The following is a 27711-nucleotide window of genomic DNA, read 5'->3' on the forward strand; positions in this document are numbered from 1 at the left end:
ACGTGGATAAAGGTTTGGTCTAACCTAGATGAGACACTAATTATAGTTCTAGGAACCACGTTTGACCTTTATTTACGAGTCACGATCTCCACGAATTATGTGAAAATGTGGCTGCTGATTTTATTTTATCCGTGCTAACGTTTCTAATCACAGCTGAATTCTATTAGAATTTGGACTTTTTGCATTACTTTTGTTAGCTTATATATTCTTTGTTTAACTCTACAAAGACTACATCTACTGCAATTAACCCCTCACGATGTTCACATGGTTAGTAATCATTTAAGTACCCAAGTATTCATAATAAACATAATGAATCATTAAAAATAAAAAAAAAATTAATGAAAATAATCTTTGTTATAGTTAGAAATATTTAAATAATTTCACATGTTGAATAATGATATTTATTTCTAATATTCATTCTTTTCATTTAATGAATGAAGTAGAAAATTAATTCATTTACGTTCTTGTGAAGAAAATCAATCTCAAGATTGACTTATGTCAAATTAATTTATCCGAAGTCTATGGATATGAATAAGTTTGTCATTAAGTCCATGAATATGAATAATTGTCATAACTGATGTAGATATGAATGAGATAATTGTTGGGAAGACCACAGAAAAGAAAACAAATGGAGGAAATACTTAAATCAATTGTCTTCGATATGAATAATACGAGTTTGAAAAGATATCAAACAATAAACAACAATAATAAGTAAAATAACGGAATGCAACAAACAAAAAAGGGAAAATAACTTACAAGCTTTTAACTTAGAAAATTGAGTAAAAGACTTCCACTAATAAAAATTAATAGATAATCCTCGAAGAGTCTTCAAAGGTTATAGTTTTTTTTCCTTTTTTTTTTTCTCTACCTGCTTTTTTCTTTAATATTTATGGAAGAAATTAGACCATCGATAAAAAAAAAATATCTTTTTTTTTTTAAGGAATTACTCTTAAACATTACAACTTATCACAATCAAGGTGATTATTATTTTTTAGATATAAGTAAAAGAGAGATACTTTTACCAAAATAACTAATTAAAAAAATTCTTTAAACAGACTCACACAGAATTTACTTTTTCAAACTAGAAGTGTTTATGTAAGTTTAGAATTCAACTTTCGAAGAGTCGAATTCTTAACTGTAAATAATGATTTTCAGCACACAAAAAAGCTAAAATTTGGTTTCCTGATGCTAAAATCTGATTTTTATTTTCTATTTTTCTTTTAAAAATTTCTTCGACAAAAGAGAAAAAAAAATAAATAAAAAGTTATACAATAAAGTAAAGTAATTAATTAAAATATTGAGATTAATTTTAATTTGACTAGGGAGAAATAACATGGCAAAAAATCATTTCAGTCTTGATAAATTAATAAAAATTTGAGTATGTTTGAGAATAATTTATTATTATATTGTTATAATTTGTACAAAAAAATGATGAAAAATATAATAAAAATATAAAATTTTATATCACTATGATAAAAGTATCAAAATATTATGATCATGAATTAAATTATTTAACAATTTTATTATAATGAATTTAAAATTTATAAATTAAAAAAATGGTGTAAAGTCAATTAATGCACTGATAGTTAAACTTAAGGATTAATTTTAAAATTGAAAGTTAATTTTAATTTAATTTGGTTTGAATAAAATATTTGAATGTTTTTAACCTTAAACTATCATTTTTCAATGAACTTTTTAAAATTAAAATATTGGAATGAAAACTTAATCTTCATAATCAATTAGTTAATATTTTACTACAGGACAATTTTACTCTAATGACAAACTCTTAGCTCATATATTATTATTAAAGGTAAATAATAAGTTTAACATAATAAATATTAATATATTTTATTTTTAATACAATAAAAAAAGTTAATAGTCATATTATAAAATTTAATTTTTAGTAATGGCAACATACATATATTAAAAAAAAATTAACATTAACACACAAATTAAACTAGAAAGAATCGCTAATTATTTTAAATTTATAAAGCAAAAATTAAAAGATGAAAGACTTTTTTTCAAGAATAATGAATATTGTAACGATAATTTATATTTTAATAAAATGATTACTAAAAGTTAAACATATATTTCATTATGTTAATCATTAAGACAATTAAAACAAGAATTAAGAAAATTAAATTTTTGTTTTAAGACTATAATTTTATTTTTTAATTATTTTAAACACGAAATATGTCAATGTTTTATTTATTTTTTAATTTTTGAAAAAAAAACAAATTGATTATCACAAATAATTGTACAAATTATTAAATTAATAACACTTCATATGTTACATTCATTTATACAACCCAAAAACTATTTATTTTGTAAGAAATACTATATTTTTTAATTTCAACAAATTTAAAATTAAAACTATATTTTCTATTATACATTTTTTTTTACTTTTTAAGTATTTTTTTTTAATTTAAAAAAATTCAATCTTCAAGAATCAAATTCATATATATATATATATATATATATATATATATATATATATATATATATATATATATATATATATATATATATATATATATATATATATATATATATCGTCACACTTGCAATACAAAACCAATCTTGTTATATTTTTCAACTCCCAATTTTATAGTAGAGTAAATTCAAAATTTAAACAAGTTAAATTTCAAACCGTATTATAATGGTCCTAGAAAAACTTTCCTAGATGACTACCGATTAAATGTCACGTGTCCTGAGCTAGAAGTGTCAAAATGGATTGTGACTTGCGGGCCAACAGCCAAAACCGCACGACCCGAGTTGCAATTTTTAACCTGTCAGTCCGTTTTGGTCTGACTCACCTAATCTGTCAAATTGGCAACCGTCCTTAACCCATTAGCCCGTTTTACTTTTTTTTTAAATTTGAAATTTAAATAAAAATAATTAAAAAGATTAAATTTTCTATGTTGGCAAAAGCAATACAAGTCTAAATGCTGAAGCAAGATTTTGATGATGATAAAAGAAGCCATGAAAGCCATTTGGAAGCCAATATGAAGACCATGTGTTGTAGTGTTTAAAGCTATCTTGTAAAATATAATTAGATTGGTTATAATCAGTATTGTACAAGAAAATTCTAGTGTTTCTCGAAAAATCAAAGTGATAATCGATTATCACTTAGAATAATCGATTATCCTGAGCTGAACCAACTTTTTCAAAGAAAGCACTGGAATAATCGATTATCACCTCTGATAATCGATTATCTGCTCAAAATTTTGTTTTTCATAAACCACACTGGAATAATCGATTATCCTAGTCAGTTGGGCGCGACTGTTCAACTTTTTGACCTAATTTCTGGAACCCCTATTTAAGAGACCTCAGAGTTACTTCTCACTTACCTTTTTGAGAAGCTAGAGTACTAGTGTTGTGACTGCAAGAGAGTTCTCTGAGTGTTCTCAATAAAAGCTTTGAAAAACCTAGTGTGGGTAGAGCGATAACTTTTCCTGAGAGGTGTTCTAGGAGATTGAGTGCTGCTGTGTTGCTAGGAAAGCTAAGGTAAAGGTTCTCTGTGTGATTCAGAGAAAGGTGTTCATCTCTTGTGTGATTCAAGAGAGGTGTTTTCTTTCCTTACACTCTTAATATCTAATTGTATATCTGTTACTTGTTAGTGATTTGGTTAATCTCGTTTTTGAGAGATTAACAACTGGACGTAGGGTCTTTTGATCCGAACCAGTATAAATACTTGTGTTCAATGTTCTTCTCTATCTCTTTATTTCATCTATTGTTGTGTTTAAAGAAATTAATTATTGATTTAATTGATAAATTTTGCAAAAAATTTTAAAGTATTAATTTTATCACTTAAAACCAATTCACCCCCCTCTTGGTTTTTGTCAACACGCTCAAACATTCCGCTGCGCGATACCAACAATTGGTATCAGAGCTTGCTTTGATAGTTATTCAAAATTTTCGAAAATGGGTGGACAAAATCAAACCTTTGCTGAGGGTGCATCTATCAACATACCTCCTCTATTTACTGGTGAAAATTATCCCTTTTGGAAAGTTAGGATGCAAATTTTTCTGGAATCTGTTGATAGAGGTATTTGGGATGCTGTGGTAAATGGTCCATTTGTTCCTGTTAATGTTGTAAATGATGTGCAGGAACCAAAGCCATTCTTGAAATGGACAACAGACGAAAATAGACGAGCTCAGTATGATGTAAAAGCTATAAATATAATTTCATCTGCTTTAACCCTAGATGAGTTTTACAGGATCTCAGTCTGCTCCAGTGCAAAAGATATGTGGGAAATATTGCGTGTGACCCATGAAGGAATAGAAGATGTGAAAAGGGCACGCAAGAACTCCTTGATCCAAGAATACGAAATGTTTCGGATGCAACAAGGAGAAACTATCTACGATGTGAAGAAGATCTTGGAAGAAAGAAGAACATAGCCTTTAAAACCGAAGTGGTTAAAGGCAAAAAGCAAAAGGAAGAAGAAGATTCGGATGACGATGAAAATGTTAGTCTTATGATTAAGAAATTTACAAAATTCATGAAGGCCAAAGGTAAAAATCAATTCAAGAGCAACAAGAAGGATAATCAAGGATCATCCTCAAATTTCAAATGCTACGGATGTGGAGAATCTGGACACGTCAAAGCTGATTGCCCAAATTTAAAGAAAAGTGAAGAAAAGAAGGGCAGAAAATTCTTTAAAAAGAAGGCATACATAGCTTGGGAAGACAATGCCTCAAGCTCATCAAATTCTAGCGATTCTGAAAATGAAGAAGCAAATCTATGTTTGATGGCTAATCATGATGATTTTGACAGTGAGGTAAATTCTACTTGCCACGAAAATGACTATGATGATTTGTATGATGCCTTTCAACAATTGCTTATTAAATCTAGTAAATTGGATACTGCTCATAAAAAGTTAAAATCTGATTTTAAATATTTGCAAAGTAAATTTGAAAAATCTCTTGAAGAAGAAGAATTTTTGAAAAGTAAAATTTCAATTTTAGAAAATAAAGAAAAAGAAACTGTTGAATGTGCTATATGTTTGATATATGTATTTTGAAAAAACATCTTGAAAATGCCTTAGAAAATAAAAATTGTGAAAAGTTAAATATCAAGAAAAACCCAAATAAGACCAAGCATGCTTATAATCATAGTTTTAAAAATAAAGCTAAAAGAACTCATAGAGTTTTGGTAGAAAAAGGAACATATAATTCTATGAATACATATACATGTACTACTACATGTTTTTATTGCATGAAAAAGGGTCATACTTCAAACAAATGCAATATCAAACATTTTGGTGTTCCTGATAAGAAGTATCATTGGGTTCCTGTTCATAAGTAGATATTTTTATTCTAACCCCAAGGACCCAAACAAGTTGTTGGGGACCTAAATGAATTGTTTCCTTATTTTGCAGATAACTTATAAATCCAGAAGATCAATGTGGTATCTTGACAGTGGTTGTTCAAGACACATGACTGGAGATAAAAAGAAGTTTAAGAACTTTAAAAAGAAGGAACAAGGATTTGTCACTTATGGGGATAACAACAAAGGAAAAATACTTGGAACAGGTGATGTAGGTGGAGGAAATACTTTGGAGATCAAGGATGTACTGTATGTGGAAGGACTAAAACACAATCTTCTCAGTATAAGCCAATTATGTGATAAAGGACTCAAAGTAATATTTGAGAGTGATTACTGCACTATTCATCAAAAGGACTCCAAAGAAATAGCCTTAAAAGGTATGAGACACAATAACATTTACTTAATTGATCTTGATACTGCATCATCTAGTGATATAACTTGTTTGGTTGTTAAAGAAGAAAATCCTTGGTTATGGCATAAACGAGCTGCTCATATTAACATGCAACAATTAAACAAACTGATTTCTAAAGAATTAGTAATTGGATTGCCAAAAATAAAGTTTGAAAAAGATAAACTATGTGATGCATGTCAAAAAGGAAAACAAGTAAAATCTTCATTTCATTAAAAAAATGTGATTTCTACATCAAAACCTTTAGAACTTTTGCATATGGATTTATTTGGTCCTTCAAGGACAAAAAGCTTTGGAGGAAATTATTATGCTCTTGTTATTGTTGATGATTACTCACGATATACATGGACTTTCTTTCTTACACTAAAAAGTGAGGCATTTAAAGCTTTTAAAAAGTTTGCAAAAGCAGTTTAAAATGAAAAAGATTTGAAAATTAAAGTTTTAAGAAGTGATCATGGTGGAGAATTTCAAAATGAATTATTTGAATACTTTTGTGAAGAAAACGGAATTATGCATAATTTTTCTGCACCTAGAACTCCTCAACAAAATGGAGTTGTAGAAAGGAAAAATAGATCTTTAGAAGAATTAGCTCGCACAATGTTGAACGAATATAATGTGCCTAAATATTTTTGGGCTGATGCTGTAAGCACAACTTGTTATGTATTAAATAGAATGCTCATTAAACCAATTTTAAAAATTACCCCCTATGAATTGTTTAAAGGAAGAAAGCCTAATGTAGCATATTTAAAAATATTTGGATGCAAATGCTTTGTTCTAAATAACGGAAAAGAAAATTTGGGTAAATTTGATTCTAAAGCTGATGAAGCTATTTTCTTAGGATATTCATTAACTAGTAAAGCCTATAGAATTTTTAATAGAAGAACCTTGAATATGGAAGAATCTGTACATGTTGTTTTTGATGAAATTGTGGACCTTGAGGAAAACCCTCTTGAGTCAAGTAAAACAAATGCATGTGATGAAGAATATTTTAAAGAAGCTCTTGATGAGATGTACCTAAATGAGAACCCATTGACTGAATCTGAAGATCTTTCCAAAAGCTGGAAATCACCTAGAGGATTGTCTCTGAAAAATGTCATTGGAGGTATATCAAAGGGAGTAGTTACTAGAAATATGTCAAATTTTTGTATGACTGTTGCCTTTGTTTCACAGATAGAACCCAAAAATGTAGAAGAAGCTCTTCAAGATGATCAATGGTGTATAGCAATGCAAGAAAAGCTTAATCAATTTGAAAGAAATGAAGTTTGGGAACTCATTCCTAAGGAAGATTCACACCAAGTCATAGGAACAAAATGGGTGTTCAGAAACAAGCTAGATGAAGATGGAAACATCACTAAAAACAAAGCCAGACTTGTAGCAAAGGGGTACAGACAAGAAGAAGGTATAGACTATGATGAGACTTATGCTCCAGTTGCCAAGTTAGAAGCTATACGTATACTTCTTGCCTATGCTTCTCTCATGAAATTTAAACTATATCAGATGGATGTCAAAAGTGCTTTCCTAAATGGATTTATAAAAGAAAATGTGTATGTTGAACAACCACCTGGATTTGAAGACTATAAGTTTCCTAATCACATTTATAAATTAAAGAAAGCATTGTATGGATTAAAACAAGCACCTAGATCTTGGTATGAACGATTAAGTACATTTTTGTTAGAAAATGATTTTGAAAGAGGTAAAATTGATTTAACCTTGTTTATTAAAAGAGTAAATGAGCACATTTTACTAGTTCAGATTTATGTAGATGACATAATATTTGGGTCTACTGATAGTTCACTATGTAAAGGCTTTGCAAGCATAATGCAGGGAGAATTTGAAATGTCAATGATTGGAGAGTTGACATTCTTTTTGGGTCTTCAAATTAAGCAAATGAAAAATGGAACCTTCATTTCTCAATCTAAGTACTGTAAAGAAGTACTTAAGAAATTTGGAATGGATACTGCTAAGGTAGCAAGTACTCCTATGGGAACCTCCTGCTATTTAGACAAAGATGAATCAGGAATAGAGGTAAATCAAACTATGTTTAGAGGCATGATAAGTTATTTGTTGTATCTTACTGCTAGTAGGCCTGACATTATGCAATATGTATGTGTGTGTGCTCGTTTTCAAGCCAATCCAAAAGAATCACATCTTACTGCAGTAAAAAGATTTTTAAAATACTTAAAAGGAACTGTATGTTTTGGACTTTGGTATCCTTCAGGAGCATCTCCTAATTTGATAGGTTATTCAGATGCTGATTATGGTGGTTGTAAAATAGATAGAAAAAGTACCAGTGGTACTTGTCACCTCTTAGGTAGTTCATTAGTCTCTTGGCACTCTAAGAAACAAGCTTATGTGGCTTTGTCAACTACAGAGGCTGAATACATAGCAGTTGGAAACTGTTGTGCTCAAATTCTTGGATGAAACAACAACTAGAAGACTATAATATCTTTCTAAATCACATACCTCTGAAATGTGATAATACCAGTGCTATTAATTTAACCAAAAATCCCATAATGCACTCTAGGACAAAGCACATTGAAATAAGGCATCATTTCCTAAGAGATCACATTAATAAAGGAAATTTTGAGATAAAATACGTAGATACAAAGCACCAATTAGCTAATATCTTTAGCAAACCTTTAGCTAAAGATAGATTTTATGAACTAAGAAGAGACTTAGGCATATTAGAGATCTCTTAAATTGCCAAAAACTCAAATTCCTTAAAAATCCGAAAAATAGCGTCAATAATCGATTATAAGTGTCAATAATCGATTATCAGACACTCTTCAAAAATCCCAAAACATACTGGAATAATCGATTATTTTGGGTAATAATCGATTATCCTTAAATTCTCAACCTTAAAATTCAAAAACATTTTGTAATAATCGATTATTTAGGGCCATAATTGATTATCCTTAATTCTGAGCCAAAAATCAAAAACTCACTGGAATAATCGATTATCACTTAGGATAATCGATTATCAGCTCGTCAGACTTCATATTTTGCCCAGTTCATGAACAAATAATCGATTATCACCTTAGGATAATCGATTATTACACGTCGTTGGACCAACAAATTTCAAAAACTAGCCGTTGCAACGGCTAGATTTGCATCAAATCGCGTGTATATGGCCGTTGGAGTCTTCTCTCTATAAATATTAGCCATTTTTGTCACCAGAACACTCTTTTCTCTCCATCAACACTCAAGACCCTCTCATTTTCTCACAAACTCTCAAAGGCTTCCCTCTCTTTTACCTCAACCATGGCTGAATTCTCTCGTAGAAAGATTCCTACACGTAGAAGGACTGCATCTCGTGCCTCTCAACCCTCAACTGCACCTAGAACAGCCTCCATTGAAGGATGGATTTCGGATGAAGAAAGAAGATCTGAATTCATCACATTGTGGAAAGACAAACCCCTCATCACTCCAAAATTCATCCAGTCTCAATGGTTTGTAAATCGCCATTTCACAATTCAAAATTTTCTGGCTGAACAAGGTGTGAAATTCTTCACAGAGATGCAAGGCACCTACTACCCAGATTTGGTACGAGCCTTCTACTTCAATTACAAATTCAAAGATGGAGTTGGGTTCACAAAAGTGAAAGGTGTCGACATCATTTTAGATGATGATATTTGGGAAAATGTTGCACAATTTCCCATTCATGATGGCACATCTCCAATCTTCACGGCTGACATTGAAGGGTTCAACAGAATTTTTGCATATAGATCCTTTATGAGACGCCCAGATCAAGAAATCGGTCGCCAATTGCTAGCCGGACCTCTCAAAATCGATGAGCGTCTACTTCACTATCTCATTGTTTGGATTTTATGTCCACGTGGTACAAACCACGCACAGTGCAGTGAAGCAGATCTTATGATCATATATGCCATGCTCAACCACATCCCCATCTATTGGCCAAGCATCATTCTTGACACCATGCTCAAAGCCAAGAGATTGCCTCAATATCCTCTCTCGTATTACCTGCTCATCTCTCGTATTTGTGAGTATAAAGGGGTAAATGTCTCTAATGAACAGTCTCATAAGACAACTACAACAAACAAAATTGCGGAAAACTCCTTGAAGCAGATGAAATTTATTCCTTTTGGGAATACCTACATTCACAAGGATGATATGCCTCCCTCCGACAATGAAGAAGAAGAAAATCCTCCCACTGCTCCTATTCCTCCTGTTGACACAAATATTGGATCATCCAGTGGAGTTGGTGGCTCATCCTCTTCTTTAAAGGATCACATTTTAAATCTCAACCAGAGATTTGAAGAATTCTTTCTTCTCTCCACTCACAGACATGAGGAAGTCATTGGCTTAATTAGAGGATTAGATTCTCGGATCTCTAACATAGAACATAAATTTGATAAATATGAGGAAGATGATGACATGAGTCAAGACTTTTAAAAGTCTCCATCATAGTCTATTTTTTAAATTGTAATCTGTTTTCCAGTTTTATTATTTTTTTCAATAAAAGTATATTTGTCTTGTTATTCTTTACCATTGCCTAATTGAGGGGGAGCTTCTTTATTAAAACCTTTTTCATATGATCAAAACAGGGGGAGAAAAAGTTTAAACGTTTAAATCCAACAGTGCTACTAACAAATCTACTTGTAAGATATTTTGATTGCAGATACTTTAAACATATTGTTTTGATCATCATAAAAAAGGGGGAGATTGTTGGCAAAAGCAATACAAGTCTAAATGCTGAAGCAAGATTTTGATGATGATAAAAGAAGCCATGAAAGCCATCTGGAAGCCAATATGAAGACCATGTGTTGTAGTGTTTAAAGCTATCTTGTAAAATATAATTAGATTACTTAGAATCAGTATTGTACAAGAAAATTATGGTGTTTCTCGAAAAATCAAAGTGATAATCGATTATCCTGAGCTGAACCAACTTTTTCAAAGAAAGCACTGGAATAATCGATTATCACCTCTGATAATCGATTATCTGCTCAAAATTTTGTTTTTCATAAACCACACTGGAATAATCGATTATCACTAGTGATAATCGATTATCCTAGTCAGTTGGGCGCGACTGTTCAACTTTTTGACCTAATTTCTGGAACCCCTATTTAAGAGACCTCAGAGTTACTTCTCACTTACCTTTTTGAGAAGCTAGAGTACTAGTGCTGTGACTGCAAGAGAGTTCTCTGAGTGTTCTCAATAAAAGCTTTGAAAAACCTAGTGTGGGTAGAGCGATAACTTTTCCTGAGAGGTGTTCTAGGAGATTGAGTGCTGCTGCTGTTGCTAGGAAAGCTAAGGTCAAGGTTCTCTGTGTAATTCAGAGAAAGGTGTTCATCTCTTGTGTGATTCAAGAGAGGTGTTTTCTTTCCTTACACTCTTAATATCTGATTGTATATCTGTTACTTGTTAGTGATTTGGTTAATCTCGTTTTTGAGATATTAACAACTGGACGTAGGGTCTTTTGATCCGAACCAGTATAAATACTTGTGTTCAATCTTCTTCTCTATCTCTTTATTTCATCTATTATTGTGTTTAAAGAAATTAATTATTGATTTAATTGATAAATTTTGGAAAAAATTTAAAGTATTAATTTTATCACTTAAAACCAATTCACTCCCCTCTTGATTTTTGTCAACACGCTCAACATTCCGCTGCGCGATACCAACATTCTACTTTATATTTTTGAAAGATATAAATATGCAATACTATTATAATTTAAATAATTAACACTTACATATTAAGTTCCATTATAATAGAGTAATTTAACATGTAAATATAATAATTATTTTAATTTATCTAATTAGAAATATTAATTAAGCAACTCAAAGCTTAGAAAATATTTATGATTAAATTCTTTAAATATTTATTTATAAGTATATATACAAACAAATTTTAAAAATAAAAATTTTAAAAAAAAGTGATGGGATAGCCTGTCAACCTACCCTGTGACGAGGTGGGTTGCAATTTTTGGTCTATTTTTTGTAATGGGTTAGCTCAATCCATTTTTGAGAGGCCAAGGACGCATTGAGTCAATATGGGTCAAGTTGACTCGTTTTGCCACCCTTATCTTGAGTAGTTAAGATTTGATCTATATGTCTTTGTAGTGATTGCTATTTTGTTCATCTTTTTTATTTGCTTTGAGCCTTTATTTCCATTCTACTTTCTCGATCGACGTTTGTTATAGTAGTTCTTTTCCATTTTTTCAATCCTCAAGTCGGAGGTAAATAGTTGACTTCTATCTATTTCGATAATCTAACAAGGTGTAAATAGTAATAGTTAACTACTAACGAATTACATGCTTTTTATCACATCCTTCACTGCTGACATTATCCTGTAAAATATGATGCACTTTGACTTTTTCAATCTTACCATTTTTATAAGACTTGAAACACTTTTCTATTGACACTTAACTTCATAATAACTTTCCGTATTTTGAACAATGTCTTTTCACTTCTGGATATCTTCAATAAGGTGAAAATTTAATGTCTTTCCACTTCTCGATACTTTTAACAAAGTGGAAAATTTTGAATAATGTCTTCCCATTTTTCAATACCCTCAACAAGATGGAAAATAGAGTGTGTGAAAATTTATTCAAGAAATTTAATTTTTTCTACTTAATTTATTTGGTAAAAGAATAGTAAAAGAAAACCTAAAACAGTGGGAAGAATTTTTCGTTCATATAAAAACCATTAAGTAAGCATTACTTTTTTTGGAAGAAAGCAGTGTGATTGAATAAAGTCGAATCGCAACTTTTTGTGACCATTACGCGTAATTGAAGAGAGTAAGAAAGGTATATATGGTTAAGAAAAGTTTATTGCTAGATATACAGTGTTCACAAATCTTCACGTAAGTTTAGTACAAACTTTGTCATCAAAAGATTCCCTATACTAACGGGTTGTGTGTGAAAAGAGAATTTTATACTACTTTTTAAATTAAAATATTATCATTGTAAAGTGATTTTTAAGTGAAAATATAGTTATATATAGTTTATCAAGTGAATATTACTTTACAACTAGAGAAAGATACTTTTTTAATAAAAAAAAATGTACACTAAGGAATTGGAGGAAAAAAGTATATCATAGAAGTTTTTCCAAATAAAAATATTATTTGTTTTAAATGTTAATACATTAATGTCAGATTTCTAACCCATTATAATTATATAATAATAATAATGTAAAACTATGAATTAATTAATGTAAATCATATATATATATATATATATATATATATATATATATATATATATATAATTTGCATATAAAACTAAACAAATGATTTAATAACAATTAATATAATATAATAATGAGTGACACGATTAAAAGTTAAGATATAGACTTGACATAATCAAATGCAATATTAAAAAAAGTAGATTTTGAATTTAACTCCATCCTACGTAACTAATTCATAATTTATAAAATTAATTTATAATCTACCAAGTAAATTTTTATAATCATATATTATAAGTATGTCTTATATGAGATCTCCATAATAAATTACAATTTTTAATAAAGAAACGAAAAAAAAAAAAGACCTTGTGGCTTAAGATAGGTGAGAGGTGGGTCCTATAACCTTCACAGGTTGGCCCATGTTATTTCAGACTCTTTCAAAACTCACTATGTGCGACATCATGTCTCACTCAAACTTCATAATATCATCATCTTCTTCTTCATGAGAAATTCATAGCACTACTCTCTTCCCCCAAAGGGTATAGCTACCACATACTCTATCGCAATCTGATGCATCAAAGTAGTAAGGATCTGTGTAAGGAAAAAGTTGGATGGAGAATTTCTTGAGCTGGGCACAGGCTTTGGGTTGTGCATGGGGATTTATGTTGGTGGTGGCTCTCATGTGTTGCTGCCTCGGCACCAAACCAAGACAAGATACTGATCTTCTCTCTGGAAATGGTGGTTGCACTTGTGACGGTGGTGGCCAAGCTTGTGTTTGATTCTTTTCCTCTTCAATCAATTATCTCTCTCTTTTATCTTTTTCTCAGGTGTTGTGGTTCCTTTGGTTAGTACTTCATGTATATAACTGATTAATTTAGTTTTAGTTTTGTTTCAGCTTTTTGCTTTCTTCACATTGTGTTAGAGGTGATGATTATTCAAACCATCTTGTAATTTAGTAACATTCAGCTTATTGAAGAAGGATATGAGAAGGGTAGCAGATGCATATGTACTGTTCTAAATCCCACATCGTAGATTTTCAAAGAATCTGTCTTGCTTTTCACAAGCCTTTTGCCTTTAACATTGTTAAGTAGAAAATAAATAAATACATTACCTTTTCCCGCAAAAAGAATGTTGGGTATTAAAGGATAAAAAAAATATTTTTTAACAACTAAATTTGGACAACTTTTTTTCACAATTTGAAGTAAAATTTTTAGGTTAAATTATTTTTTTTGTCCCTCTATTTGTCAAGAAATTTCAGTTTGATCCTCAAGTCTTTCGTTATCTCAATTTGGTCTTCATTTTCTTAAAAATGATTCAATTTGGTTCTTGCCGTTAATTTTGACTAGATGGTGTTAAAGTCAACACCACGTGTCAATTTATGGTTTTTTTATTTTTTTTTTCAATTTTTAAATTTTTTTTACACGTTTCACTTTACAGTTGTGTCACGTGTCAAAATGACTCAATTTGATCCCTATATTTGTTTTTAATTTGATTTTAATCACAATTTTTATAAAAATGAAGCAATATTGTCCCTCCTTAGATTGACACTCAATTTAATCTTTGTATACAAATTATGATGATATTCTTAATAAAATTGACGTTTTTATTAAATATTTGTAGAAATATTTTTAAACAAGTTTTTTTTTTTTAGTTTTATTATTAAACAAAATTAAACTCCAAACTTAATTTCAAAAATTAACCAAAGTCTAATGTTTTATATAGAATTTAAAGTTAATTTAAAAGATTTATAGATTATAACCAATTTATGAAATTTCGGTCGGTAATTCTGTCACAAATGATATTAGCAACCAATTTACCTAGTGATTGAAAATTATGATTGCAAATATGCATTTGTTGTTGTGTAATAAGTTAAACCACAAATACAAATCAATTCAAAATATCTTTTAATCTAATTATCAAATCAAGATTAAAGCGACTTTTAATTTGATTTATAAAATAAAAAATGAAAATAATAATCACACATTGCAAATTCAAAATTGGAGAGAAAAATAATTGGAGTCTTAAATAATTGATGCAAAACTCAATTTGGGAATTAATTCTCGAAATTTAATTCTTCATTATACTAATCATTAAATAATAATCATATTTAGAAAAAAAAATTATTAATCATTATATTGAATAAATTAAACACTATTTTATAAAATATTTTTTTTTAATATTTAAAATAGTTTTTATTATTAATAAAAAATTATAATTAATTTGTAAATTAGAGTGTAAATTAATCTCTAACATTAAGTACATAAATTTTAGCTACTTACTGTTATTGATATAAATTAGTCTTTAATTTAAAAGTAGAATCCAATTTAAATTTAAATTTACAAATTAATTATAATTTTTTATTAATAATATAAACTGTTTTAAATTCCGTTAATAAAATGATTTTGTAAAGAAAGTTAGAGACGTGTTTTAAGGGAAATAGATATGTTTTATAATTAAATTTATATTCTATTCATTACCCTACATTTTGGTAGCCACTAGAGATGGCAAATAAACCCGTCCCCATGGGTATTGTCCGTACCCGTTCCCGTTTTGACGGGGAATCCCCGCATTGACTGGATATGGGGAATCCCCGATTTTTTCAATTGGGTATGGGGATGGGGATGAGGATGAATATATCCCCGCCATAATACCCGTCCCCGCCATATCTCCATCCTCATTTAAATTATTAAAATATTCACAATTAATTAAGTAACCGGGTATATATTTATATATATATATATATATATATATATATATATTTATTTATTTATTTTCTTCTAAATATTTTGTTTGTCATGAAACTCATTCGCATTTCCAATAGGGATGGCAACGGGGCGGGGCGGGTACGGGTATCATGATCCCATCCCCATCCCCATAATAAAAATTCATCCCCATCCCCATCCCCAAACCCAACGGGTATACAACTTTTGACCTATCCCCATCCCCACCGGGTAACGGGTATTTTCTTATACCCATACCCATACCCATTTTTTTATTGTTCCATATATCAATTAAATATTTTTTATAAAAAAAATTTAAAAATCACACCAACGGAATCATGATACTATCAAAATATTCAATATTAAAATAACATACTCTTTTTTATTTTCATGATGTCAAATATTAAGAAAAATATTATAATAGTATAAATCTCAAATTAAAGTATCAAATAACAACTAAATAAAATTCAAATAATTATATAAAAGCTAAAAAATTACACATTACTAAAATTTTATAATAACCAAAATATTTATTAATTTTACAAATGATCAGTGGTTTCATTTGCATTCGATCCACATACACATAGAAAAAAGATGAAAAATTAGATATGATATAATAATTGAAATTGAAAATTTTAATTACTAGAATATAATGTACCTTCTTCATCAGATTCATTTTCACTCATGAGAACATCTTTTCCTTTTAATTTTTTAACACCTACAAACACCAAATGTAGAATATTAGATGAGAATTCACAAAAAATACTAACAAAAAATATTAATAAATTTGAGTAACTTACCTAGATGGTTTGAGTTCCATATCCAACTTCTTGTACACATCAAAGCCTCTATAGTAAATAATTAAACATTATCATGAAACAAAAAATAAATAATAAATAAAATTATCATAAAGGAGTAAAGATAATTAAATGTGTGACCCAAATTTGAGAATATCCATTTGAACATAACATAACGGAAAAAAAAATGTATAATTAAGATTATGATAAAAGGAAAAGTACCTTGAAGATCTGCTTAAACCTTAAAGAACAAGCCAAACAATTAAAAGAGAGTAAAAAAGTGTATAACCAAAGTAACAAAAAGAAGAGCTACAAAATAAGAGTCAAACATTTTCATGAAAATAAATAAATAAATAAAGATAATCAAATGTGTAACCTAAAAATTATTTCATAGAATGAAATTGAGGAACACCTATTTGAACATAACCATGTACAGAGAGTAAAAATTATGTAATAAGAAGAAGAAAAATTACCTTCAAAATTAAATCTTGAAAAACAAACCAGACAATTGAGAGAGTAAACAAAGTGTATAACAAAAAACAAAGAGAATGAGAAATATGTTATATATATATATATATATATATATATATATATATTATATTATATTATATTATATTATATATTATATTACTATGTATATATATATTATATGTGTGGATATCTTATGTTTATATATATATATATATATATATAATTATTTATATATATTATATTATATTATATATTATATTATTATTACTATGTATATATATTATATGTGTGGATATCTTATGTTTATATATATATATATATATATATATATATATATATATATATATATATATTTATAGATATATATTTATTTTAAGTATATATTATATTATATAATAATATAAATATAATAATATATATTATATTATTATGTATATATATTATATGTATATGCGTAGATATTTTTATAAATTTGTCATGTTATAAATTTGTTTATAAAAGATCTCACTAGTTAAATGATTAATTTGTTTTATACGTATATATTATATATATTATATTATATTATTATGTATATATATTATATGTATATTATATTATATTATATTATATTATATTACATGTATATGTGTAAATATATATATATATATATATATATATATATATATATAAAAGTATATTTTATTTATATGTATATATACTATATTATATTATATTATATTATATTATATTATATTTTATGTGTAAATATATTATTTATTTATATATATTTTTTAGATTATTTAATAAATTATAAATAGTTTAGTAATTTAAGCGGGGACGGGTATTTGGGCGGGTATATATATATCCCCATCCCCATCCCCATCCCCAGTTGAAAATTTCAGGTATTACCCATACCCATACCCATACCCAGTCAAAACGGGGACGGGTTCGGGTGATACCCACGGGCACGGGTTTATTTGCCATCTCTAATTTCCAATATATTTGTTTATCTTATTATAACCTTTATGTAATTATGTTAAAATGATGTATGTCAATTAAAAAAAATTATGTCTAACATTTGAATATTTCTATTATTTTTTAATATTTTTATTTATTGTATATTTTCCTTTCACCTGAGAATGATTAATACTCTCAATTTAAGTATTTAATAACATTTCATTTACTAGGTAATATAAAAAAAACTCTTTACTTATTATTATTAATTTTTGTTTCATTTGAAGAACTCTTTTATTTCGCTACAAAAATTTTGTTATTTCTCAACCATTGAGTATATATGTTGATATTTGAAAAGTTTTCTTAGATCTCTAAAATATTTTTCGTTTTATCATACCCTTAATTATACATTTGTTTTTCTTTGTGCAATTCCTTCCAATAGTCTCCAAATTGTTTATAAAACACATATTTGTTAATTTTTTAATATTTTTATTTTTGTTTATTTTCATCATATAGAATACTATTTCGATAAATTTTATCTAATTATTTTTTATTTTCTAACTCATTACAATCATATTTTAATATTTTCAATATAATTGTATAAATAATTTTTATTTACTACAATATAAAAATTTAATGTAATTGCCATGAATATTTTTTTATCACCATCCAACATATATTGGAGTTTAAAAGATACAAGATCTATGATAAAATTTTATTATGTTTACTATTTGTTCTTTGCGTCATTTTTTTATCAACCATTTAGTATATATGTTGATATTTGAAAAGTTTTCTTAGATCTCTAAGATATTTTTCATCTTATCATACTTTTAATTATATATATTTTTTTCCTTTGTGTGATTCTTTCCAATAGTCTCCAAATTGTTTATAAGACACACATTTGTTAATTTGTTAATATTTTTATTTTTTGTTTATTTTCATCATGTAAAATATTATTTCGATAAATTTTATCTAATTATTTTTTATTTTCTAACTCATTACAATCATACTTTAATTTTTTCACTATAATTGTATAAATAATTTTTATTTACTACAATATAAAAATTTAATGTAATTGCCATGAATATTTTTTTACCACCATCCAACATATATTGTGGTTCAAAAGATACAAGATCTATATTAAAATTTTATTATTATATTTATTATTTGTTATTTGCGTCATTTTAATCAAGTGATGTATTATAACTTTTATTAGTGTATAAAAAATAGATTCATTATAATTTAAAAAAATTGAAGTAAACAAACATTTAAAATATATTTTAATTTAAATATTTTTTTTCTTTTATATTTTTTTAAAAATATTTTTTCCTTTTATATTTTTTAAAAAATATTTTTAAAATTTATCAACTAGGTTTCATTAATGTTTGCAAATTTAATAAATGTTTTGGTTCTCATTAAATTTTATTTGGTATTCTAATCTAAAATGTAAACAATTATAATTTATTTTAAAGTATTTGATATCGAAGAAACAACCATACTCCTAATATTGAATATTTGATAATATTATGTTTCCTTTACCGTAATCTTTTATTATTTTATAAAAATTAATTAAAATTAATATTAAAGTAGTAAGAAAACTGGTACGGGTATGGGTACGAGATTATACCCGTTACTCGGTGGGGATGGGGATGAGATAAAAGTTTAATATCCGTTGGGTTTGGGTATGGGGATGAATTTCTTTTACGGGGATGGGTATGGGATAGTGAAACCCGTCCCCGCCCCGCCCCGTTGCCATTCCTAGTAGCCACGGCATATATGGTCTTTCACTTTTAAAGAAACTCCGATGTATAATCAAAAATAAATGAAATAAATAAATGGATGATTTAACTAGTCGGGTGATGGTAAATTTCAACCCTATTCGTTAATGTGCAAGTGCAAGGAAAATATTATATCATTGCGTAGCATAGAAGGTATATAATAAATGCATGAAATTTTGAATATTTCGTGTAAAGTTTGCGCTTGACTTTAACCTTATATTAATTGCATACGAATTTGAGAGTGAAGGCCGGTGTCATGGAAAAGAAAAGATGGGGTGTTCTTGCTTCGGAGGAAGAAACAAAAGGGATGATAAAGAATACAAGAGCAGTGAAGGATTGAAAGGTTCGAATAAATTTTTTACAAATATGGTTATTTTGACAGCCACTGCTTCTGTTGGAACTCATGGTTCTTCTGGTCATTATGGAACTGGTGGAGAAGGAGGTGGCTGTGGTGGTGGATGTGGCGGTGGCGGTGGTGGATGTGGTGGTGGAGGGTGCTGAGGTGGAGGCTGGTGGTGACTATAGCCACTGGTTTCATGGTGAGATAATGCGTTTGTTTATTTTGTATATTTTCTGTTTGGATAGTTTGGTTTGTATTTTGTAATTTTTTTAGAATGGTGGGTCAGAATTTGTGAGTCACTTCGATCTACTACGGATTTGGGTTGTGTTGAAATTTTTTTATAAATTTGAGTATGAGTTAATTTTTTATTCAGTCCATCAAGAATTCGACTCACTTGGGTTGAACCTGTGGTGAGTAGGATCAATCCACTCGTAAATAAATGATCATACAATTTTATTATATTTGAGTTGGGTTGAAGTGTTTTTTTAGCCAACATATTAGAAATGCAAACCTAATATTGGTGTGATTTTGGTTTGTATTTGAGAATGAACATTATTTTGGATTTTATTTTGATTGTATCGAAGTTTATTTATATTTTAATCATAATTATAATTTTTTTGGGACTGAAGAAAAAAAATGTATTTTTTTTAATTAAGTGAGCTAGTGAGTAAACCCGTTTAATCCATCAAACTTGATTAAATTTATTTAATGTCTCACACGCGTTTCTCAACTAACATTGAAGTAGAAAGGTATCAAACAATGTAAACCATCTGAATGCTATCATGAAATGTGTTTAAACATTAAAAATTTAGCTAAAAATACTAAATTTATGCATTTCTATTATATTGGACCAAAGTTTTGAAACCAAAGTTTTGCTAATACCGTTTAAATCATTAACGGTAATGAATAGTGAACGACCACATATCACTTAGTGTTTTTTTTTTATATATATCATTTTTTTTAATTTTTTTTAAATATCCACATGTCAAAATCAATGATTTATATTTCATACAGTTTTTATATTTGTTATTTTTGCTCAATTTAGTCCTAATTTTATTTAAAATTAAGCAATTTTATCATTCTCAAAGTTAAGACTAAATTTAATTTTTGGATATAATAACAAAATTATGACTGATTTGAAAAAGTTGACTAAAATTAGAATGAAAAAGATATTTTAACCAATAAAACTATAATACGAAAGCTAAAACAATTCAAAATATTTTAACTTATATATATATATATATTATAATCAATATTAAGAAAACAAAACGCCGCACAAAAAACATATACAAAAGAAACAGTGCTACCGCACCCTCTATATTAGTTACATTGTCAATACATAATACTAAGCATTAAATCCTGAAATTTTCCTTTCGATGTCTCTAAAAGTATTACTACTCTAACCTTAACAATGCTGGCACTGCCCACTGATTATACTTTATAATACTTTGAATATGTAAACAGACTGCACCTTTCTAATATCAATAAAAGCGCACCGCTTTGTTCCAATAAAACATTTATCATCCAACCTAAAAGCGTGTCTATCAGGTATCATTGGACTCCTTAACTTTTAGTTCACATAATGTATCTATAAAAAAAATTATACTTTAATACTTATATTTTATTTTACTCCAAATCTGTACCATGAAATTAATTAGAATTTGGCTTCAAACTCTAACTCATTAACCACATAATCTCATGAACCCAAAATTGGACCGTCTCAATTCTTCCCCAACACCATTTTTACAAATTGATTAAACGGGAATACAATTGTGTAAGAAACATATCCATAGCTCCAATACACTTCCGTACACATATAAAAAATTACTGTAACATCATCAAACTTCCATCTCATGTTCATAGAAAAGTTTTCATCATCACTTAATACAAACAAAATTCTAACAAGACAAGGTGGCTTCCTCACACCAAAAATTTAACTCAAACGTGCATTTCACAATTTCATCATTAATTCATCCATAAAAACATAAATATCATATTATTGTCATCAATAAAACACACTTCACCATTTTATAATTCAAATTACAAACATTGTTATACACATAAAATAATAATAATAATAATAATAATAATAATAAGAGAAAATGTTAGTTCTTGGATTGTACAAATTAATTCAAACACGTAGTACTCAGATGTTCTTCTATAACGTTGTTCTTCTATCCCCACTCTCACTCCCACTTCCTTCCTTTTTTTTTTCTTCTTTCACAATCACTTATGTGCCCTTTAAAAGAAAACCCCCTCCAAATAACAGTCTACCTTAATTCTATACATAATTAAATTTATTAAATTCCCATAATTCCATTCAAAACGGTCTTAATTCAGCCATATTATAAGTCCAAATTCATTTCGTTTTAATAAAGTCCTACATTATATCCCCAATAACATTTAACCACAATATTAAAAATCATCCAAAAATAATGTCCAGGTAGAAGTTAAACTCAACTCCTCTTAATCATATCATTAATTTCCAACAAACTATGCCACACTAGCATTTGGTATTCATTCACATTTAATAATTTAAATATTATTTGAAATAAATAAATACTTTTCTTAAAATAGCTATTTTTTCCGGGCCTTACACATTGATTCTTCAAGCTTTGTTCCATCCGAATTTTGGGTGAAGACTATGTCACTACAAAAATTCTAAATTTTAATTGGGGTTTATTAAGAGGGGTTAAAATAACCTCAAATAAGTTACACTCGTAATAGGGTTTTCCAAACCCTTGAAAAGTAACAGAGGTTTTTTTAAATAAACCCTCGAAAAATTATATTTTTCTCTCACGTTTTCACAGTACCACCTTTTTCAACTTTTCGAATAGCTTTTCGTTTTGCTTGTGTGACCTATTCATTCTCTTCTCTTGCCCTCATGAGCTAACAAAGTCCCCATTACTTCATCTCTCAATCTCAGTTAACAACCTTATGTTTGCTTCTCTAAATCTCAATAAAAGTTCTTTCGTTTTGCCCTCTCCCAATCCTAGCTTGCTTCCAATCCCTCTGGATTTCTCTTTACAAATCCTCATCGGTGAATCGCAACTTCAAATCGGTAATGGCTTTCAATTTTTTTTTCTCATTTTTCCTCTTTCATCCAAATTTGTCCTGCTTTGTGTGATTGCATGTTCAATGGCTCTGGTTTGTGCGTCGCAGGTATGGTAGTTTGTGTTGCTTTTCCGCTGCTTCATGCGTTCACAATTGCTTCACAGGTTTGCTACTTGACCTAACCTAAAGCTATTACCAAAATTGAATAATAGTTGTGTGCGTAGATGGTATGTTTGTGATTTCCTTAGGTGCGTCATTGTCATGGAGTGTTATGGTCTATTTAGATTTTGGATATAATTAGAGCGTGTGAAATGGGAAAAGGAGGAGTGAGAGAGTGACCAACTAAACAGACACAAAAACAAAAGCAGAAGAAGTTGGGGGCAGCAAAGTATTGTTGCACTTTTCAAATAATCTTTTTTTTAAATTAAGTCTTGGAATTAAAATAATATTCCTCTAAGTTGGATTTGGATGCACCTCCAACCCGTGTACTCCTTAACACACATAAACCTAGCTCCACTCGCTAATTCTTCTATTGCTTCATCAATAGTCACCTACACCTCATTCACATCAAATTAAATTTGATTGAAAGGTATCGAGTTTGTGAATTAGCTGTTAGTGACTGGTTGGTCTCTACTTTCTCTTCTTTTTTTCTAGCTTAAAATTCCATCTCTTTGTTTAGCTGAATAAAAACACATATTGTATTCTATTTAAAGCTTGAAACTGGAATTTCAAGTTCACTAAATCAAGGAAAAAACTAGATGTTAGCATTTATATTTCATAAATGATGGTATTTTAATGGCTTCAGGTCATGAATGTTCACTGTAGCAAGATAAATTGGTTTTAAATTTGATTAATAATGAACCTGCCCTTGGAAACACTATCAACAAAGTTTTTGAAGCAATAAATCTTTACTCCTTAGTATTTTCACTATATTTTAGGTTCACACTTTTATGAGTAGAATATCCTTAAGGAAATCATTCCTTCTTTATTATGTAATTTTTATGACTTTTGGGTGAGAAATAACTTGTCAATAATCACTTGTCTTTTGCAGTAATGTTTCTAATAATCCTTAAGGAAATCATTCCTCCTCAACTTTCTTTTGTAGTAATGTTTCTAATAATCACTTGTCAAACCCATCATGGCATCACTCAATCGTTCTTGATTGGAAGGTATGTTAACTTTTGCAATTTTTGACAAAAACTAGATAACCATATTTGATATGCATTGATAAGAGAAGAATCAATTCAAAAAAAGAAGTTCTTAAAGATAAAACTCGTTAATATATTCCAGGCCATGGTGTCATCCACTTTATTGCAACTCTTGGTATATCTTGCCCATAAGTATTAAAAAGGATCACATTTTCTTCAGCAACAAGGTAAATCAACAAAGTACAAATTCCATGTAGGGATTTTTTTTTCAAGTCTCCTTTTCTCTTTGTTATTGTGAATTATAGTTACATGTTTGATTATTACTAATGTATTGCATGCAGGCATACCTTCCAAGTGAAACGCCAGAGCCACTTCTTAAGTATAGAGAATAAGAACTAGAGAGTTTAAGAGAGGATGGAAGAGTTGTAAGAATGGGACATGGTGTATGATTGTGCATACTACAATGATTTGAGTGATCTAGATAAGGGTGAATAATATGCTAGTCCAGTTCTTGGAGGGTCCATTGAATATCCATACTCTCGAAGGGGAAGAACTGGTAGTTAATATTGAATTGTGCTTCTTCTAGTTAGTTAACATTGGAGGTTGATGTATCCATGCACACACTTGAATTTTACTTTAGCGTCATTTATTATTTGGTTAAGACATAATTGTATTCAATCGTAATTATGAATAGAATGTGTACCTTTAATGCTTACATACTTAAGACTTATCTTAGCTCGTATTGGTTTGTTGATGCAAAACTGGTTTAATAAAATATTATTATGAAATGTTTAGATAATTTAATAGAATACAATATTGATCACGTGAAGGAAATAGCGGAGGTTTTAAAAACCCCAGACAATGACAGGGGTTTTAAAAACTCCAGGCAATAGCAGGGGTTTCAAAAATCCAAAGTAGTAACAGGGGTTTCAAAAACCTCATGCAGTAGCGGGGGTTTCAAAAATCCCAAGCAGTAGCGGGGGTTCAAAACTCCAAGTAAGTTGCACTTTCCTAGGGGTTCCTAAAAACCCTGGTAATCTATTAGCTACGCTTACTCTTATAGGGGATTTGCAAACCCCTGATAAAGCATTAGTGGGGGTTAAAACCCCTAGAAACACCAAATATAACCCCACTAAAAAGAATTATTTTTGTAGTGTATCCACCGTTGTGTTTTTAATCAATCGTCCTCCGTTTACATTTATTGATTTTGACTATTATTTTTTTGTCTTTTTAAAACTCACATTGATTATAGTATTTTACATACTTTTGGGTGTGTATATTTTGTTCATTCTTCGCTTGAAAGGCATAAGCTTAGGGTTTAATCGGTCTTGTGTGTGTTTTTTTTTTGGTATAGTCCCTTTCATAAGAGTTTTGTGTGTTATGATACTTTTAATCAACGTTTTCACATTTCAGAAATGTGACATTTTTTGATAGTTAATTTATGTTTCCTTGTCTTTCTCCTACTTCACATGATGTTACTACTCTTCCCACTTTTTTTCTACATTATCCATATCTATAGAATGTTTCAAACCTGACATCACACATATAGGACAACGTTGTCAACAAGTTGTCCTTCTTCTTCATGAAAGGTTATGTTTTTGTAAATTGTTTTCTGTTAAATATGTTGTAACAGTGGGTTAGTATTTATTGAAAGCCATGTTTAGATTTATCTGTTATTTTTTATGGTGTTATTTATTTTTCTTTTAATATTGATATATTATATTTTGATATAATATACATGTGTCTATGTGTTTCTATTTAAAAATTTTAATAAATTTCATCCTATATATATTTTGTTTGGGACCATATAACACAATATGCCTACATTTTACTTTAATAACAACCTCTGCATATGCATATTTCATTTTAATATAACATTAAAGTGTTTATATGGACATGTGTTTCTGTTTAAAAATTTTAACATCAATTTCATGTTGTATTTAATTTATACGAGACAATATTACACAATATGCCTACATTTTACTTTAACAACGATATGTGGATACATTTATATCTACATGTATTTTTATTTAAAAATTTTAACATCAATTTCATGTTGTATATATTTTGTACAAGATCATATAACACCATATGACTATATTTTACCTTAATAACAACCTGTGCATACACATTTCATTCTAATATATCATATAAAGTACGCACCTTATTTTAATATAACATACAATATTTCTTTTTAAAAAAATTAATATCAATTTTACATTGTATTTAATTTATACAAAATCATATTATATAATATGCCTATATTTTACTTTAGTAACGATTTATTATTATTACAAATTGTAATAGTTAAATAATAAAATTAATCATTATATAATTAAACCAATAATAATAATTATTCAAATCATTAATTTATTTATACTAACAATAAAATTTATTTTAAAAATTAAAAAATATACAACGAAAAAAACATGACCCGTGCATATGCATAGGTCTCATGCTAGTTTTAGATACAAAATAAATACAATTTCTTACGAGTTTCCAAACCTCTGTACCTATGATGCACGAATATGATACGTGTATCGGATACGACACGTATTCGATATGTGAATACGTTTATTTTAAAAATAATAAGATACGATACATGATATATATGCGATATATGAATATTGAAAAGTGTGTACAATAGCTCTTAAAAAAATAATAAATATATGATTGCTATTGTGTTAAACCAAATTAAAATTATATGTACTAAAGTTATCAACATAAAAAATATAAATTATTGTCATCATAAAAGTATCGCTATGAGAAAACTCTTAAATAATGACCAATTTTAGTAACCAAAAATATATTAGAGACCAATTTTCTAATTAGAGACCAATTCATAGACTAATTATTTTGGTAGCCAAAACGTTGGTAGCTAATGTTAGTGACTAATTTAGAAACCAATTACTTTGGTAATCAAAATTTTGGTAGGTAATGTTAGTGACAAATTTAGAAATCAATTCATAATAAAAATTATTTTAATTAACAATTTAGAGACTAATTATAATTTTTTGAAACTATTTTAGTTACCAATAATTTTTAGTTTTTAAATTGATACTTAAATCGGTAACTATATAATGACTAATTATGTTTTTACTAAAATTGATCAATAATACAAAGATTTTATTATATTGTAGTCTAGCTCTACACTATAATTGCAGCCTTGCTACCTACATGCCATAAGCATAATAAGAAATAAAATTGAAGCACAAGTATAAAGTTATAACACATAATGTATACTTTAAAATAATACATTTATCATTTTATATATATATATATATATATATAATATTAATAAAAAAATATATTATTAATATATTGCGAATGAAATTATTCCATATTAGGATTAAATTTACCCATAAAAAATATTTTTTTAAATTACATATGTAATTTTATTATATTATAATTAAAAATTCTAACCACATAAGCATATTTTATAATTTTAATTTTTAGTTATAATGCATCAGAAAATAAATGATTTTGCAATGTAAAATTATAATATTAAAATTGACACATATAAAGAAAATTATAACGTCTAAGTAAATCAAAGGTGTTATTAATAAATATGAAATTTAAAAGAAACAATT

The sequence above is a fragment of the Vigna unguiculata genome, chromosome 5 (genome assembly GCF_037176805.1).
Source record: "Vigna unguiculata cultivar grain cowpea cultivar isolate G323 ecotype 2 chromosome 5, ASM3717680v1, whole genome shotgun sequence".
NCBI classification, from domain to species: Eukaryota; Viridiplantae; Streptophyta; class Magnoliopsida; order Fabales; family Fabaceae; genus Vigna; species Vigna unguiculata.